This window comes from Rhinatrema bivittatum, chromosome 2 (assembly GCF_901001135.1).
Source record: "Rhinatrema bivittatum chromosome 2, aRhiBiv1.1, whole genome shotgun sequence".
Taxonomy (NCBI): Eukaryota; Metazoa; Chordata; class Amphibia; order Gymnophiona; family Rhinatrematidae; genus Rhinatrema; species Rhinatrema bivittatum.
The window spans coordinates 30,295,832-30,308,331 of record NC_042616.1 but is presented as its reverse complement, the minus strand read 5'-3'; the positions used below and the strand labels follow the sequence as shown (position 1 = coordinate 30,308,331).

Genomic DNA, 12,500 nt, shown 5'->3' with positions numbered 1-12,500 from the left:
ATGTTGAAGGCCTGGTTAGGCCTCTTGATGTTGCCCTGCAGATGGGTGGGGAGATGCCCATGTCCCCCAGGCCTCTTTATATTGCGCCACGGGCAGTGGCCTTGCAGCGTGGGCTGCTTCCTCCTCTTCGGCTGTTGGCATTCTGCAAGGCCGCGATCCTCCTGTTCTTCAGGAGTAGGGAGGGTGAGTGAGGGGATCACTGCAGCGCTGCCTGGGTAAGCTGGTTAAGGAAATCATGCGCTGTCCCACTGCCACCAATGAGGCTTCTCCTGTTGTCTACGGACCCCTTCCGTCCAACGCCGATGACTGAAAAAGCAGCATGGTTCCCAAACACTAAGAAGATCCCATGTTACCGATGCAATTAATAGCAGTGGCTATTCCCTAAGTCAGCTTGATTATTAGCCGTTAATGGACTTCTCCTCCAAGAACTTATCCAAACCTTTTTTGAACCCAGCTACACTAACTGCACTAACCACATCCTCTGGCAACAAATTCCAGAGCTTAATATGTGTGATGAGTGAAAAAGAATTTTCTCCGATTAGTCTTAAATGTGTTACTTGCTAACTTCATGGAATGCCCCCTAGTCCTTCTATTACCTCTCCATCTTTCATCCTACCTCCTGTTCTTCCCCACTTGGTACTTGACTTCAGCAGCTTTCCAACTTCCTCCCAGCCAAGCACCCAGTCAGGGACAGGACTGAGAGGGTCATTGCTACCGAAGATATGCAAAGGTATGGGAGCCAAGGAGCTGTTCTGTGATCTGTCCTATGCCCCACCTCCTCGCCCCATGGCTTCTAATCAAGAGTATGGGAAAGGAGGTAGGGTAGGGCTGCAGGGAACCAGCACAGCTCTCAGGTGAGAGATGCTGGCCCTGTGCTGTCTTCCTTTCTCCCTCTAACTAGGAAGTGCTGCTGCGGAGAAGAGTCATCAGGCATAGTGAGCCGGTTGCAGTAAGTGGACACTCAACGTCTGGTTATATTTGGACTCACTGGGGAATGCGTGAGAATTTGAGCTCCCTACAAGGCTAACTCTAGAAGGGTGCAGGGCCCAGAGGTTTAAGAATGTGTGAATGTGGTGGTAGGGTTTAAATGTGTCATCTTGCTCCCTCTCTTGCTCCCTCTCAGACACAGGGTGATGGCATTTCACCGACCCAGAAATGTCTGCCAGATAGCGGCTATAACCAGCCCCACTGGTAGAGGAGGAGAAGAGAGAAGGGGGCGAGCTTTATTCCACCGGTATGGGGGCTTCTAATGCCTAGAGGCCCAAGGCAATTGCTCAGGTTCACCCTTCCAGAGATCAGTCCCGGATGCCTGAGCAAAAAAAAAAAAAATGTGGGAGACAGCAGCCTGCAAAAGCAGGAGACTTGCCAGCTTGGTCATATTCAGCAACCCCCTTTCTAGTGCCGAAGACCAATCAGGCTTATCAAAGGTGAGATTACTCGTTCTGCCACCAGGCTCGGGGCAAGCTTTCCATATTTTGCCTGAATCCCCTCCAAAAGAGTCGCCCTGTGGTTTAGTGGTAGGACACTGGCAAGCCACTTGTTCCAATCATGACCAAACCTATTTCCCTTACGGATTTGTAAGATGAGCATGTCCATTAAGTGCTGGCCTGTGAGATCTGAAAATGCTTGTCGCTGTGTGAGCAGCATGATCCATACTTTGGCAGCTGGAGGGATGAACTCTGTTGGCCACCCTGCTCCCCCATCTTCTCTGGTGATCTGAAGGAAGGGCTCCACCAGCCACTCTGCTACCTGGGCTTCCCCCGTCACAGCATTCCCATGTCGCAATCTCCTACCGAGCTTCTGTGTTGCTCTGACCCATTTCCTAATCCTTGGATGGTCCCCATTGTCTTACCATAGGTTTTGGAGGCTCTTTTACTCTTTTTTCCAATCACTAATCTGATTGAAATTTAGCAGAAGTGCTTCCATGTCAGAAAGAGATGCACCTACACTTTCAGGCAAATTGGTTCGTGAAGAGGGCCTCCAGTCCATGGACAGACATAGAAACAACAAGAGACATTGCAAGGAGTTGCCTAGTGATTAAAACAATGGGCTGAGAACTAAGGAAAGCAAGATCATGAGAGATCTTGAATGAGTGGATGCGAATCGGTTATTTACACTTTCGAATAATAGAAGGACTAGGGGGCACTCCATGAAGTTAGCAAGTAGCACATTTAAGACTAATCGGAGAAAATTATTTTTCACTCAACGCACAATAAAGCTCTGGAATTTGTTGCCAGAGGATGTGGTTAGTGCAGTTAGTGTAGCTGGGTTTAAAAAAGGTTTGGATAAGTTCTTGGAGGAGAAGTCCATTAACTGCTATTAATCAAGTTTACTTAGGGAATAGCCACTGCTATTAATTGCATCAGTAGCATGGGAACCTCTTAGTGTTTGGGTACTCGCCAGGTTCTTGTGGCCTGGATTGGCCTCTGTTGGAAACAGGATGCTGGGCTTGATGGACCCTTGGTCTGACTCAGCATGGCAATTTCTTATGTTCTTAAGATTGAAATTCAACGTCCCCCAATGATACTCCTAGTGACCTTGGGCAAGTGACTTTATCTCCTATTGCTTGAGGTAGTCACTTAGCTTGCAAATTCTTTGGAGCAGGGACCCATTGTACCTGCATTATAATAATGTTGTAAGCTGTGTTGAACATCCTTTGGAAAGGTGGACTAAAAACAGGACACCTTGGGAAGGTGGGCCAAATATTTATATTAAAAAAAAACAACAACAAACAAAACAACAACAGCCTATCCTGTATAATACAGGACATGTGGCCCCTGTAGCAGGAAAGGGGTCCCCAGTCTGCACTGATCACAGGGTACCATCTGCCTTCCACGTAATCATTTTCTAATCTTTTTAAGATCACATTTCTGCAAATCTGTGGCTTTTATTCTTTGAAAATGCACTTAACCAGTGCATTATAGGGCAACGGAAAATGCGCCAACACATTCACCTGCGCAAGCATGACAAGTTCTTTGTAAGTGTAATGATTAAGTTATTAAGGTTTTTCAGTATCTGATTATGTTAAAAGACATATTGTTCCTTCCACACCTTGGCAGAATATGAAGACGCAGGCATTCCATGACCTGAAAAGCTTACGTACAAAGTCCCCACTGGATAAACATTATGCTGGTGTAACGTTAGGACTGCTGCCTATAATGAAACCCCATGCAAGTTAGCACAGAGCCTGATTCTCTGATGTCAGAATGGGGCATTATGACGACGACGGAAGCTTGCAGGACACAATGCCTCCTTCTCTCACCACGGCGATTCATTTCTTTGATGCACTTGACACTGAGCAGTTAAAGAGAGCAAGGAGAGCACCCGGGGACCTCTAAAAGGACAAAACATTCGGAATGAATCAATCCAAATTAGCTGCTGGGCCTGGTACCCGGCTGCCAGGTATCCGTGATCATCCAGATTTACGGACAATCCACAAAAGCAGCCAAGAAAGGGGACCCGTCTGAGCGGTCAATAAAAACTGTGCGATGTTCAGGAATCCCCATGCAATCTCCATCTGAAATCACAGGGACGGCGAGCGACGCGCGCGGGCAAGCTGAGCGCCCAACTCAAAGGCCAGCTGTACTGTATTAGAGCGAGATCACCCAGAAGCAGGAACTGAAGCAGATGGGACCAGCTCTGTCCCCAGAGTCACAGCAAGACCGAGCCGGGACCAACTCTGCGACGGTCGCCCCTAGTCTGCCCCCCCTGAGCCTCATCTCTCTTCCGGCAGGGCGGGCGGTCATGGGGAGGGTCTCCTCCTCGTTGTCTCAGTGCCTTCCTCTCTCCACCCTAACTGCCTGGACCGCAGTAACCGCCCGAGACAAGACTGGGACAGCCTGAGGAAGAGTCCAAAATCTGCCCGCAGGTGAGAGACGGTACTGCAGGGCTGTGGTACCCTAAGATTTGGGTTTCAATTAACTTCACCTTTCCTGACTCACTCTCAAGACAAGTTACACTCCAGGTACAGAGTTACTATGTTTTCCTCCTCCAAAGAGCCTGCAGTCTAAGTTTTGTGTCTGAGGCAATGGATGGGGAAGTGATTTTCCCAAGGTCACAAGAAATGCCAGTAGGAGAAGCTTAAGGTGTATTTAGGTTTATTTGGTGGGGAGTTTCCCAACTCATTAAGCAATACTGATCTCTCTCTATTTCTTTCTCTCTCTCTTTCTCATAAAATGTGTATTAGGGATGTGTTTTCATTTGAAACAAAACTGGAAATCTCAGCAAAATTTCCTAATTTGTTTCCTTTCATTCTAAAAATGAAAGAAAATGTTGTTGTTGCTTTTTTTTTTAATTTTGTTTTCAACAGCCAGGCTGCCAGCCCTGGTCCCGTCTTCCCGCCAAGTAAAAGGTACGGCGTGGAAATTGTAAAAAAAAAAGCCCCTCTGGGCCAGCTGCCAGCCACCCCCCCTCCCCCTAGCTGCCCCAGCCCCCCTCTTTCCCCTGCATCTTACCCCACCATCCATGGGTCTGAAGGGGGAGAGGGGGCAGGATTTTATCCTATCCTTGTGGTCAAAATGGGGTAAGAGGGATGCTCAGTCCCCGCCATAATCGCTGACGCTGATATTGGAAATGGTACCTGGCTGAACATAGGTCAGGGCCAGTTTGGAGTATTGACAAGCTACGGAAAGAGGGGTCCTCCTCTTCCGGCCATCTTGCTCCCACCTCCCCTAGCCTCCCCCCGCTCCCCCCCTCCCCCACCAGTCAAGATTGATACTGGATTGCGACTCACATGCATAGATGTGGTGGCAGGTAGAACGGGAGCCAGGAGGTGCAGTTGGCACCAACACATGACAGGAAGTGAGAGGGGGGGATCGGAAAGGGAAGGTTAGAAGAGAATGATCCCACGGAGGGGAGGGGGGGAGGATGAGAGGGGATCGACTAAGCCCGTCTGCGTGAATGAGAGAACAGCCCGGTGCAGGGAGTTGGGGTGTATTTGAGAGTGGACGAGGGATGGGGATAGAGGTTTGAAAAAGACTACCGGTATAGATAAAGAGGGACTTGGGGAGAGGGAGACAACCTGAGGATGAAACTCTGTATTTAGAGAGGTTTTGTTACAATAAAGAGAATAATTGCACCAGAAATGTTTTTTTTTTGGATTTTTTTTTCAGATTTCACCCACTCTCTTATAATTGCTGTACAGTTAGAAGGTGCACCCCGCGGAAGTCACAATAGCCACTTCACATCAGCCCCAGGGACCCTGCCCACACCGCAGGAGTCATCTACTCGCAGATACTCGAAAAAATCATGTGCAATCCCATTTCTCAATTCTGCACTGCTTCAAAGTGGATTACATTCAGGTACTGTAGGCCTGTACCTAAGGCAATGAAGGGTAATGCGACTCAAACCCTGGTCGCTTGGTTTGTAGCCCCCCTAGCAAACTCCTCCACTCAGATACCTTCAGTACCTTAGCAGTGGGCTTTATGTTAATTTAGGGAGAGTATGCACAGTCTCTGCCCCGTATCTTAGACAGTGTGTTGTCTGGAGAGAAACCTTTCAGAAAGCAAGGTTATTGATGGGAACAGCAAACCTGTCCCAAGAGCCTATTTGTTCTATTAGACACAAAGTCCGATTGGTGGTGGAACCTTTGCACGAAAATAAGTCTGAATTCTTTTTTGTTTCAGAGACCCCGGCCTGATGATCCGGAGGTTTCTTTATTACAATTAACCTGCCCTGTTGGGTACCCGTCTTTACAAAAATGTGGGCCTGCATGAAAAGGAATGTGAGTGATTTTGTCTTTACAAATCCTGCTTTTCTTTAAAGCAAATTTCATTAGAGCTTGGGGGCGGGGTGGGGAAGTGAAGGATTGGTTTTAAGGTGGAATGATTGGGCGTTGGCTCTATTATTGTACTGTCCCCTGGGTTTACCAGGAAGGCTCTTTCCAGTCTGGAGTATTTTTTTTATGGCTATGTTATCTCACTCTAGTAAAATATTTGTAATTGGGGATTTACATTTACATATTGACAGTCAGCCGAGTGATTTATTTGCAGGAATATGAATTTCTATTATCCGCTTTTAGGATGAAGCCCCTTGAAGGCCGTGCCAACCCATCGGGCAGGGCGCATACTGGACCAGGTGATGATCCCAGTCCTGGATATTAATCAGTCAATATAGTAAGTGATTTAAAAGTAGATGGATCACCGGGCGACTACGTTTCAGTGCTGGTTTAGTAAACATAGGCAGTCTGGACAGAGTAGGATTATCATTAAGTTCGCAATGCTCTTGATAAAAGGTAAATGCTGTGAGATGAGTCTTTGGCATCAGTGTCACAAGGAATTGCCTCAGTGTACAGATTAGGAGGAACAAAAGTCAGCAAAGGCCAGGTGTAGAAGATGGATGATGACTTTTTCATTATTCAAACCGTGGGAGCAGTAATTAGGCCTTTCCCAGCAAACTCCAGGACATAGATGTGATATATTCTCTAACTGAGAGGGTCTGGAGAGAAAATTGCCATTTTGTGAACTGTCTGGCTTTGTAACAACTCCTGGAGTAACATGGTCGTCGTTATCCCGAAAGCCGAATTGGCATAATCCATTATCCGAGATGATGGAATGGAGGAAGATGTCAGAGAGCTAAATGGATAGGTGAGAGGTCCAAGTGGATATGAAAAAGACGATGTTATAGAACACCTGAATACACGAATAACTCTCCAGACTGATTTTGTTACTTTCAGGCATCGATCTCCTTGTGCCCATCTTCTTGTTTGCCAACTCCCTCCTTTATTCAGGGTCAAGAGTTTCTGACAGCATGGAGGGGTGGGGTGGGGTGGGGTGGGGTGGGAAGGCTGTGCTAGCACGTCTGGTATCAGTTATTAATAGTGAAAGACGGATGGCAATTTTGAAACCCTCTGTAGGCACTGGGCGGCTCCCGGGTAGATCTGCAAGATCATTGTCGAAGGAAGGCTCTGCGGATCATTTGGGATCACTGGATGGGGCGGACTTTGCACCAGGTTTAGAGCTGATGCAAAGTGCGCAGGGTAAACTATGCACCAGGGATTTCAAAATTTAAGCTTCCACCAGGCCAGCCCCTTGCTTCCTGTAGTGAAAGCCTCGCAGAGCCGTGAAACAGTGCACATTACTTCTAGCCACACAGGGGAGAGCAATCTTCAGCCGAGGGGATTCCCCCGGGTTACTGCTGAGCTCCTCGGGCAAATTCCCTTGAAAATGTGGTCTTTCCTAAGCTCACAAGAGCAAACAAGAAATATTCAATAAAGTAAACTATGTTTTTACTGATATACTGAGTCTCTGCTAACAATTAAAACATCAGTCCTTTCTTCTAGAATGAAAATGGCAGAATATAAACTTCGGGGAGCCTGGTGCTGCCCACACATCTTCAGGCTCTTTATCTGCCGCTGACGGCGCCGAATCCTCAGATGTCGCCGGAAGCTGTCACAAGATTACTCTTCCTGCCAGCTCTGACAGCTGCACCGTCACCTCCACCGCCAGTAGGTCCAGGAGCTACATCCCTAGAAGAACCAACAACTGGAAAAGTAATAACTGAGATTCTGAAGGTACTGCTACATCCACTCCCAGCAGCTCTGATCCTTTCACTCTTGGGACTGGCTATTTCCATGTTCCCGTTGTTTATTCCTGATGATAAGTTAATGTGGAACATAGATCAGGGCAAATTGAATTATTTCTTGTTGCCCCTGAATAGTATCCATTATGAGGAAATCTGGTTCTGAAGAGCACTGGGGGAACTTTAAATTGACTTGAATGGGATTAGAAACTTTTTATGTGTTATAGTACTCTGTACTGTTGGACATGCAGAAAATCAATGGAAACCCTAGAGACAAGTATAGTGTCTTGTTGAAACTTTCTGTCTCCTCATGTGAGCTGGACCTAGTCCTTCATGTAGCATTTGTAAACTCTTATTACATGAATCCATTCCCAGGTTATCTGATGCCCCCTCAGCTATCGTTGAAGATAAGATGAACAGAAGGAATCTCTGGTAAAAGAAATTTTATGCTCCAAGAGAATGCAAGACCAGCTTCAAGGACTGGGAGGGATATGATACGAAGGAATTGCTGAACCAGCCCAAAATGTATGCGCCTCCAAACTTGTCAGAAACTTCCGTCACGTGCACTCCCAGAAGGCAGCGTCAGCGGACCCAGGAATTGCCTTTCAGGGGGAGAAGGAGGTACTGTTAAGCCCAGTCTATCTTGGATTAGCAACCTCTGGATCAGCAGGAAGACTCAACACCGAGCCTTAGCTTCAAGTGTTACCCGGCTTCTCCCAGCAAGTTCAGCTTTCCTTCTGGGTCTGCCCAGCAGTGTCAGCTCATTGATCCAGCAGGGGCCAGTCCTGACTGGCTACAATATTCAAAACCATCTCACAGCACTGGCTCCTTGCTACTACCGCAGACTTTGTGATGACTCTTATTTCCTGACAGTCTTTAGTGACTTGTTCCTACTCACCTATCAGCTTGGACAGTCTCCAGTTCCTATTACTTCTCCCTGCTCATTTGCCTGCTCGGATCGTCTCCAGTTCATCCCTGCTCACCCGCCTGCCCTGCTGTACCCTCAGACTGACTTCCCACTCCTTCTGGCTGCAGCCTCAGGTACAGTTCGTTGTCTATTACTTGCCACGTACTTACTGATTGCCTATGCCCCCAACCAGTGCATGACACTCCTTCACCTCCTGTGGGACCAAGAACTAGAGCGGGGCTTCACCACCTGTCCCGGGGACCCCCCCACAGCCAGTCAGGTTTTCAGGAAATCTACAGTGCACGCAAATCATTCCCATGCATATTCATTATGCATATCCTGAAAGGCCGGCTGATCTTGGGGTCCCCAGAACAGGTTTGGGTAGTCCTGAGCTAGGCCGTTACCTTCACCATCATCCCCGGCAGTACTTTTGTTACCATAAAAACTGACTTAGTTAGAAATTGCTGATTTCCATTGACCTAATAAGTTCTGTTGGAAAGTTTTAGGGTGAATAGAAGCTTTGCCAGTGGTCTGTTTATTATTGCCATTGTTAATTAGTAGATATAAGACCTGAAAACACGAGATCCTTTCTTCTTATGTTGGGTTCCTCAGTCTCTTTTCACCTATTGGGAAAGCCATGGTTTCTATTGGGTCGGACACGTCAAAGTATTGGAGTGACCTTCAGTTACTGCTCTGAGAAACCATTGCCCTTATCCTAATATTTGCCAAAAAGGTGATTAAGAAATAATAAAAGCAACCAAAGCAATCAGTGGGTACAGAGATGTGTAGAGGTCAGTTTTCAGTAGGGTAACCAAGTACATAGGAACACCCGGGGTTACTTAAAACCTGCCTAGATTTTTAAACACTGGCTCTGTGAGCTGCAGTATTCTAAAAAACAATCTGACCTTATCAACCCCCAAATCTATGTGCACACTTGACTATTCAGCATGCTCACTTAGTGCAGCTGCATTTTCTTTGTGGGAGCATAATAATGCCTTTTCTGGGCAGGCCTAGTGGCTCAGTGGTAATGGTGTGTATTGTCATACAGGAGATCTGGGTTTGATTTCTGGGCCAGGTTTCTGTTCCCTGGGCTGATCAGGGCTGGTGATACTACAGAGGCAGGGTTTATGTTTACAGCCCCTGGGGAGGGGGGGGGGGGGGGGGTAGAAGGGAAGAGCCAGTCATTGCATAATAGTGACACCTAGTGGCTGGATGTAAGTTAGCAGCAGGGTTCCGAAGGGAGCTTTGGTGCATGGGACCTGGCTGAGGATTATTACTGCAATGCCTGGGCTCAGTGAGCTGAGAGACAGATATATAATAGGGAGAGAAAATCCAGGAGGTTACCAACTGAGCCAGAAACCCATAGGAACAGGAGGAAATGGCTCAGTTGAAAAACTCCAAACAAACTAAAAAATGTGATCCTCTTTAATGTCCCATCCTCTTTAATGTCCCATCTTTAATTTGACATTATTTACCATTAATCAGGTCTTTTTTTTCCTTATTGTTTACAGAATGAATACTGTCATCTCACCTTATCACACCATAAATCCCTGTTAAAAATATTGATACAATTTTAAAAGTTAGAACATATTATATGCATGAAGAGTACATAAACACGCACACACATGAAACAAATCAATTTAGGGAATGCAACTGATCTTGGTCATAAACTTTCAAGTATTTGTGTGCTAAGCAGGTGTGTAAAACAGAAACAGAGACGTTCTAAGGGACCAGGGAATGTATGGGGAGTTTTAAAGATATGAATTCAGCATTTAAGAAGTCACACAACTTCCTCATGATTATGGTAGATTATTACATTAATAATTCACCATTATCATAAGGCCTTGAAAACCTCCATTTCTTGACATATCTTTTTATGTGTATTGAAAAAAAAAATGATAAAAAATGCCAAAACAATTATAAAAAATGCAAAAGAAAAATTATAAAAAATGCAAAAAAAAAAATCTTCCCTTATCCCAATCCTTCACGAGATATAAAATGCCAAAAAAATTATAAAAAATGCAAAAACAATTATAAAAAATGCAAAAAATAAATAAATCTTCCCTTATCCCAATCCTTCAATTTGTATTGAAATTGGATGAAAGGCAATTTAGAAACCAAAAAACCATAGGCATTACTGCATCTGGCATGCCTTCATTCATGCCTTCATTCATTCATGCCTTCATTCATACTTTATTGCACTGCTCATTGTGGGGGAACCCCTCACCGAATGATCACTCCAACATTTGCTGCACCAATTCCTAGCTCTAATCTTCCCTACTGCTATTTAGTATTACACTGTGATACCAGGAAGCCCAGGGGACATGTGCACAGTGGTGAGATAACTTGGAAATGCTGCTTCTTAAGAGCCAAATTTGGGGAGGGGGGGGGGGGGGGGTCATCAGTAGATGGTTGTGAGCAGCAATGTGAATTATATAGAAAATGTGGGCACTAGCCAAAAATGTTAGGAGCTGGGGAAAATATTTATTTCATTCTAATTTAGACTTTGTTTTGCTTTTCATTTTGGGGTTTTGGCTTTTTCTTGTTCTTGCTTTATTTTCTCTATTTTATTTTATTTTATTTGCTCTGTGTTCACTGAATGGGAGTTGCTTTGTTGGCTCTTATTTTGCCTTTTTTTTTTTTTTTTGCTTCCCTACTCCTAATTTTTTGCTACCCCTCTCTTCTTCCCAGCCAGTTCCTTCCTCTCTCATCTTCCTTCTGGGTCTCTATACACTGTTCAGAGAAGGGAAGATTCTTCCTCCCTCATGTTTACTCTCAACAATCTTATCTCTCTCACTCAGCAGGAATATTCACCTCTATCTCACAAAACAATGGTATCCCCCCTCGCTTATACTTAGCATTAACCTTATCCTCTCTTGAACAGACTTGCAGTCAGCAATCATATTTCCCCTCTTACACTCAGAAACTATATCCTGGTCTTTTCCCACAGTCCAGCTGTGATGGAGTGGCCCTCTGGCCTCTCCTAGGATCTCTTTTGGGCCTGGCTCTGATGATTCCTTGAGCTAGTTGGCTTTCTCGACTTGCAGCCCTTTTTTGTAGAAGTTTTCCTCTAATCTGGGCTCTTTCCTCCATTGGGGTACCTGGCTGGGGGTTCATCTGAAACAATCCTCTTCTTCAGTATTACCCACCTTTTCAGATGTTTTCTGCTCAGTTTAGGGTTCGATTCTCAAATGCTGCTCTCCGCTTCTGGAGCACTCAATCCACAGGAGCTCTGGAATCAGAGGAGGATTCAGAGAAGTCCTCAGAGCAGGCAGCAGATCACATGACCCTCCTGCCTTCGGTGCTTGCTCCACTAGTGACTCACGGTTCCTGTGACCCCCCCCCCCCCCCCAATGACCTGCACGGTTTTGAATGTCTTATTTGTGAACTCAGGGGGCCTGCTCTGTGAATGTCACGTGGTCTGCCATGTGCAGCCATGAAGTGCCTGGCCATAAATCACACGCTTTGAGCCTCTCTCTCTCACTCTGGATGCCTCGCCTGCTCTTTGCTCCTCCCTACTCCGTGTCCAGACCGAATACTAAATAGAGTTCCTTCCAGTGGTCCCAGACCTACACAGTTGCTGACACTGGAAGAAGCTTCATCTCTTGCACTCCATGCATGGGTATCATCGATACATCCAACCAGCAGCTGTTTGCGGTCAGGATAAAGATTTCTTGCCAGGGTCGAACTGCAGGATCTCTCACGTCTGCAGGCAGTGAAAAATGCTGCTTCTTCTGGGAGCAAGGAAGGACCCTTTCCTGTTTCAGTTTGCCTGCTTGCTCCCAGCACGGTCACAACTTGAGTTGCATCGTGGTTGGCCCCTGTTTAAGTAACCTGCGTCCCCTAAGCTGGAGACGACCGGCATGGCTTTCCCATAACGAGCCCAATTTATCCCCAGCTCTGCCAAGTCACCCCTCGCCCCACAGCAGTGCATCCTCCCTCCAGCACAAATCTGGAACATAGAATTGTAGTCGGTTTGTGAGGTTTGGTCCGGGTTTCTCTGTAGGGATCCACAACAGCCCAGCTTGACCTCTTTTTCCCCACGAGGAGGTGGATTTGGTGTCATTTTGCAATG

The 12,500-nt window shown here is 46.3% G+C and overlaps 1 protein-coding gene and 1 long non-coding RNA gene across 3 annotated transcripts in view; both read left to right on the top strand.

The window, feature by feature from the left end:
* LOC115083733 (oocyte zinc finger protein XlCOF6-like) overlaps positions 1–12,500 on the top strand; it is a 177,930-nt gene that overhangs the window by 120,179 nt on the left and 45,251 nt on the right. The window lies entirely within an intron of this gene.
* Positions 2,982–12,482, top strand: LOC115083742. The gene is made up of 7 exons (XR_003854395.1): positions 2,982–3,868; positions 5,112–5,300; positions 5,625–5,722; positions 6,020–6,113; positions 7,280–7,510; positions 7,894–8,559; positions 9,937–12,482. It is a non-coding gene; the product is annotated as an uncharacterized LOC115083742 (long non-coding RNA).